We start from the raw sequence: 6,245 nt of genomic DNA, 5'->3' as shown, positions 1-6,245 counted from the left end.
TCTAATCCCCTGGGAGCCTTCACACATGGTCCATGATTATCTGACCTTATTAATACCATGGTGGCCAGACCTTTGTGGCAAGGCTACTGAGGACTTTTTATTTTACAATCAACAAACGTTGGTTCCTTTCTGAACTGTTTACTTGTGGGCAAAGCTCTTCTCTTGAGGTTAGTGGTAGGACTCTCATGAGCCCACGTGATAAAAGCAGATGGCAACCCACTTCTGCTTCACCATGGACAGAGGAAAGACAGGGACACGTTCTTGCCGGGCCTTCTGCAAAAGACTCAGGGATATGCAGCAACAGCACCAAACTGCTGAGCAGAAGCCATGGGCTGACTGGAGCTAGGGAGCAACACACCAGAGCCTGCAGATTAGGAAGCAACCAGAAATCCCCCGTCCGCCTTGATGGAGACTGTACCCCCTCACCACCTTGGTAAACAATGCACTCCTCCTGTATATGATACTAACTGACCCAAGGCTTCACCTTAGGCTAGTTCAAGGCCCCCACAGATTGAGCTAGTTCATCTAGCTCAAGATGGGGTTGGGACCCATCTTCTGATTTTCAGAAACCCAGTATGTTCTTGGGTCATTAGGATTTTTTGAGCTTTGGCCCTGACAGGTTAAAAGCCAAAGAAAGAAGATGTGTCACTATCAGAGATGCTGAATGCTGAAGTGGCCCCCCAGGCAAGCGTCATGGGCTTGGCTGGACTTCCCTCTAATCCCTGCTTGCTTGGTACAGTCCTGGACTCACAGAACATCCTCTGGAAGCTGTTGACTTGGATTCAACATCCATGGAGTCTGGAAAACGGGTGGGAATCCGAGAAGAATGGAGTAGGAAAGTTAGCAACTTGAGATTAAGCCAAGGGAGGCTGCCTCAGCCCCCACCTGCTAATTTACCCTTCTCTCTCCTTAATCCCTTTGGTGGAGGATTTGGAGTGGGTGGAGCCGATTATAGTCTAAGAAGCAAAGATCTCCTCTAAATTTAGAGCACAGCAGGGGATGCAGAGGCCTTTCCCCAAACAGGTGATGAGGTCAAGTAGAAAAGCCTTGGAAGAGAAGGGGGCTGGATCCCAAGAGAGTAGAATACACTAAGAGTACTTCCTGGTGTCCAGGAAGGATGTCAGATCCTGGCCGGGCAATCAGGAGCAGACAAAAGAGGGTAGGCAGGGGATGGGAGCAGAGACTCCTGCAAATGTCTCTTGAGGACCTGGGACCAAGGCCCTGGGCCAACAGGCTACGGTCTGAGCTCGTGTCAAGGAAGAATGAGACCAGTTCTGCTCCCTGCAGAGTGGGCTTGCCGGGTTCTGTGGCCCATGGCTGGCTGGGGCAGTCCAGTCAGTTCAAGTCAGCAAACATTTCAGAAGCCCTGACTGGGCTGGGTCCCGGCCTCACTAAAGAACTATGGCCTTGGCCTAGCACCAAGGAAACCCCTGAAGGAGTCTTCCTAAAGGGCTGAATGTTTGTGTCCCTCCCAAATTCCTATATTGAAATCCAAACCCCTTAATGTGATGGTATTAGGAGGCGGCACCTTTGGGAAGTGTTTAGGTGACAAGAGTGGAGCCCTCATGAGTGGGATTAGTGCCCTTATAAAAGAAGCCCCAGAGAGCTCCCTCACCCCTTCCACCACGTGAGGACACAGTAAGAAGATGGCCATCTATGAACCAGGAAGCGGGCCCTCACCAGACACCAAATCTGCTGATGCCTTGATCTTGGACTTCTTACCCTCCAGAACTGTGAGAAATAAATTTCAGGGTTTTGTTGTTGTTGTTGTTGTTTTTTTTAGCTGCTCAGTTTGTGGCATTTTATTATAGCAGCCCAAACAGACCTAAGATAATCCCCCACCTTCCACATACTCAGCTACTGGAGGGCAGGGCCCAATCTACATTATTTACCTAGCCACCCCAACCCAATACCTTGCACAGGAAGGTGTGCAATAAATTGAATTGAATTGACTTGAAGTTGATCTCAGGAACCCTTCCACTTCTCCATCAGAACATTCTCTCTCATGGTTGCCCTTCCCCTACCATAGCTTTCTATTTATTCATGCATTCATAAGTCTGTACAAATATGTTGGGCAGCCACTATACGAGAGGCTGCTAGGGTCCTCCTCTCTCATGGCAGGTCCAACTCAGCTCTCTGTCTCCTCATCTTTTGGAGATGCCCAACCATGCTTGGTAGACCGGTAACTAACAATTATTTACATTTTAAAAGAGGCTACTAAAGGTAGAAAATTTCTTCAAAGAAATGACTTTCTAATGATGAACAGACAATGGCAGTTGTTGATATATGAAGAAGGGTGAAGAGGCCCTAAAATCATGTCTCTTAAGTGGGGTAATCTGCTCTGTCTGACATCCACAGGCAGAGGGTCCAGCAGCCAGACCCCCATGCCGAGCACCAATACACACATGCGTAGGACTCAGTTTTCCATGCTCATGAACACAAGGATGTGCACAGAAGCCCTTATAAAGAATCATATATGTGAAGACACACACCTGAGCACAAATGCTCCCATGAGCCTGCTGTGTGCACACACAAGGTCTCTTTCCCTACCTGCCCCTGCCTAATCCTGGGTCTGGGTTCCACTATAAATGCAGATACCATGTGATTGACAGGCCAGCCAGTAGCTCACATTCAGTTAGAATTCAAGATACTATTACCATGGCGACCACAGTCCCTTGCAGCTCCGTTATCTTCCATGCTCTGGAGAATTGAGTGTTATACCTGGGAGAGTTTCCTTCTGGAAGCCACTCCTTCCTCCAGGAGTGACTTTTAATTTTTCCCCAGGGCCTTGCTTCTTTGGAGAAAGTTGACTTTACACCTCCCAATGGCTCTCCCTCTGCTAATGATGAGGGAGGTTTTAAGGAGAGCTGTTATGCTTTAATCAAGCTCTTGGTCTCCCGGAACCTTCCAGCTACTCTCCTGGGGTGTCTGATGCCATGCCTAGCCAAAGAGAGTAAGAAATATATCCCTTTCTCTATAGATAAGCTTGAGGCTGGAGCTGTAATCACAGAATCTTTGAACTGGAAGGATGAGTGCTCACTGGGGTGCATCACTCAGATGCCCCTTGCTATGGACTGAATACTTGTTGTGCCCTCCAAAATTTGTATGTTGAAATTTTTACCCCCACAGTGATGGTATTAGGAGCCTTTGGGGGGGAAATTAACTTCTGAGAGTGGAGCCCTCATGAATGGGATTAGTGTCCTTATAAAAGAGACCCTAAAGTGCTCCCTCACCCCTCTGCTATGTGAGGATACAGCGAGAAGAGTGCTGTTTATGAACTATGAAGTGGGCCTTCACCAGATGCTGAATCTTCCAGTGCTTTGATCTTGGACTTCCCAGCCTCCAGAACAGAGAGAAAGAAATTTCTATTGTTTATAAGCTACCCAGTTTATGGCATTTTGTTATAGCAGCCTGAATGCACTAAGACACCCCTATCAAGACCAATGGACTTGTTCTTTCAGTTGCCAGCTCTCAGCTGAGTCTTTGGGAATTGCCCTCAGTCCATGAAAGCTGCATCGCCCAAGGTCACACTCTCTCCCTGGGGCAGACTACATTCAATGACTGGTCTATTGGGGGGTACAAAGGCCCAGGCCCTTGCCTCAACTAGGAACATCTCTGAAGGGTCTTCCCTATTCAAAGGCTCCCAGGAGATCACGGGAGACCACCCGTTGTGACTGCAGCACAGCTCAACTCCTTTTCTGTCCAACACTACTTCCCTCATTCTCTTATAGGTATTCACCTGAAAGCACACCCCCAGAAACCACCTGCATAGAAATCTCCATCTCAGAGCCCGTTTCCAAGCAATGCAACCCAAGAAAAAGAGTCTGGAGCTCATCTAACACAGCCCTTCCCTTGACAGCTGAGGAAACTGAGGCCCAAGGAGGGGCTGGAGACTCTTGAGGCCACTCAGGGAGTAATATTTAGTTCTTACATCCAGACTCTCAGCATTGGGGCAAAACTTCAAGGTCCTCTGTTCTAAGCAGGACAAAAATGTAATTAAGAAGATACTGGGTAATTCTCATAGAATTGGTGGCAGAGGTAATTGAGTTAAAGAACCAGAAATGGACCCCATCATTGCCACATTGTGCTGTCACCCTGGTAATTCAATATTGCTGCTGCCACCACCACCAGTGAGAAGATTCCATGTGACCCCTACTTCTAGGTGTCAAAAGCCCCTAATTCGAAGTTGCCATGTGTGCCTGGATTGGATGCCCATGTCCTAGCCCAAGGAAGGCTGGGAAATGGGGGATCTAGCAGGACCAGTTGAGTCAGCCAGGCTATAGATCAGTGGCTCTTAACCCTACCTGTGTATTAAAAGCACATGGGAAGCTCTAAGAGATCCACTGCCCAGGCCTCACCCTAGACCAATTAAATCAGAATTTCTGGAGGTGGGACCCAGCCATAGTATTTTCCTTAAAGCTCTCTGGGTGGTTCCAATCAAAGGTTGAAAACCTCTGCTGCAGGGGAAACCAATGGTGAAAGGACTGGGGAGTCTCTCCCCTTAGTTCCTTATGGAATCAGGCATGGCTTGATCAAGAAAGCAGAACCACTCTGAGTGACACAGAATAAGGGATTTATTGTGGAATTGGGCCTGACACAATTGTGGGAACTGGTTAAGTTATCTGGGTAAGAATGTTGACCTGTGTCTGGTGGTGGACCTAAAAGTAGCAGGACCAGAAGCTAGGCTGAAAGATTAGACATTGTAGTAGCTACCTATTGCTTTGTAACAAATAACCCCTAAATTTTGCGATTTGAAACAATGAACATTTATTATCTTACACAGTGTCTGTGGGTCAGGAATCTGGGAACAGCTTAGCTGGATGGTTCTGGCTCAGGATCTTTCATGGGATTGCATTTCATGTGTCAGTTGGGATCTGTGATCATCTGAAGGTTTGACTGGGGCTGGAGAATCTGCTTCCAAGATGGCTCCCTCACATGACTGTTGAAGGGAGACCTCAGTTTCTTGCTGGCTGTTGGCCAAAGGCCTCAGTTTCTCACCTCATGAGCCTCTCCATAGGGCTACTCCTGACATAGCAGCTGGTTTTCCCCAGATCAAGTGATCTCAGAGCAAAAGGAGAGATAAAGATCAAGATAGAAACCACAGTACTTTTTATAACTTAATTTGGAAGTGACATCCCATCACTTCTGCCATACTCATATTGGTCACATGGACTAACTCAGTACAATGCAGAAGGGACTATTTAAGTGTGTGAATACCAGGAGGTGGGGATCATTTGGGGTCATCTTAGAGACCACCTATCACAAATGTGTGTGGGCAAGTGCAAAGACAAGCTGGAACTCACATGACAGCTGGAATCCACATTTCACCACGTCCAACTTTGATGATATGGGTAACCTGCAGGAAAAGCTGGCATCCTTAAATGTGACTGTATATGCACCTGTCCCAGGACCTGGAGATGCTGAAGAAGAAGATCCAATAAGAGCTGGCACAGGCCTGGCCAAAAAGGAGAGCCAGGAGATCAGCAACATGTGTAAGCTGCAACTGTGCCTGACTCATACCAAGCTATAGAGTGTAAAAGTGGCTGCTGCTTCACCTCTGCCTTCCAAATCACACACAAATGTCTTCTGTTGCCAACTCTAATGTGGAGCCATGCAGAGAAAGGGATTCTGGGAAATGTAATTCTAGCTTCACTAGGTGGCCATGGTGCAAAGGCCACCTGAGCTAGGGGATGGGTGCAGCCAATGAAAGAAGTGGTCATAATGAGCTTTCTGTTCCTTTCTGCTTGAACTAGAGCCAAGAGGAGCAAAAATAGCCATGGATGAGCAAGAGTCTGACAGTGAGAAACTCAGGAGACCTCAGTTTTCTCAGAACCTTACAGAAAGCCCCTCTAATTCCCTCTCTAGGCCCATGACAAACCTACTCTGGATTTAGCCTCTTTCATCTATAGCAGGGAGGGAGGGAATAAAGGATGGGAGATGGATGATTTGAAAACCAATTTCCTGGAGTGGACAATAATTTCTATTTCACATCAATACCTCTAGACAGCCAGATGAAAATCATGCTGTAATGGTCTGGTCATATCTAATAACATGGCCACTCATACTGTTAGCTTGTTGTCTCTTGACTCCAAAGTGTCTCACACTAGTGGTCCCTAGGCAGTGGCAAAATAGCACAAAAGATGGCACGTAGGACCCATTCAGTCTGTCATTTCAGGAATCCCAAAATATTTCCTCTACTGGTCTACTCATGCCTGAAATTTCATCACAGCATTAACCCTCTAGCC

The 6,245-nt window shown here is 47.3% G+C and overlaps 1 pseudogene; it reads left to right on the top strand.

The window, feature by feature from the left end:
- The first annotated feature begins 5,347 nt into the window (after nucleotides 1-5,347).
- Nucleotides 5,348-6,245, top strand: part of LOC105880616 (ADP-ribosylation factor-like protein 6-interacting protein 6) — a 49,230-nt pseudogene continuing 48,332 nt past the window's right edge.

Source organism: Microcebus murinus, chromosome X (assembly GCF_040939455.1).
Source record: "Microcebus murinus isolate Inina chromosome X, M.murinus_Inina_mat1.0, whole genome shotgun sequence".
Lineage (NCBI taxonomy): Eukaryota > Metazoa > Chordata > Mammalia > Primates > Cheirogaleidae > Microcebus > Microcebus murinus.
The sequence above is the reverse complement of the archived record's forward strand: the minus strand, read 5'-3'. Positions and strand labels throughout refer to the sequence as shown.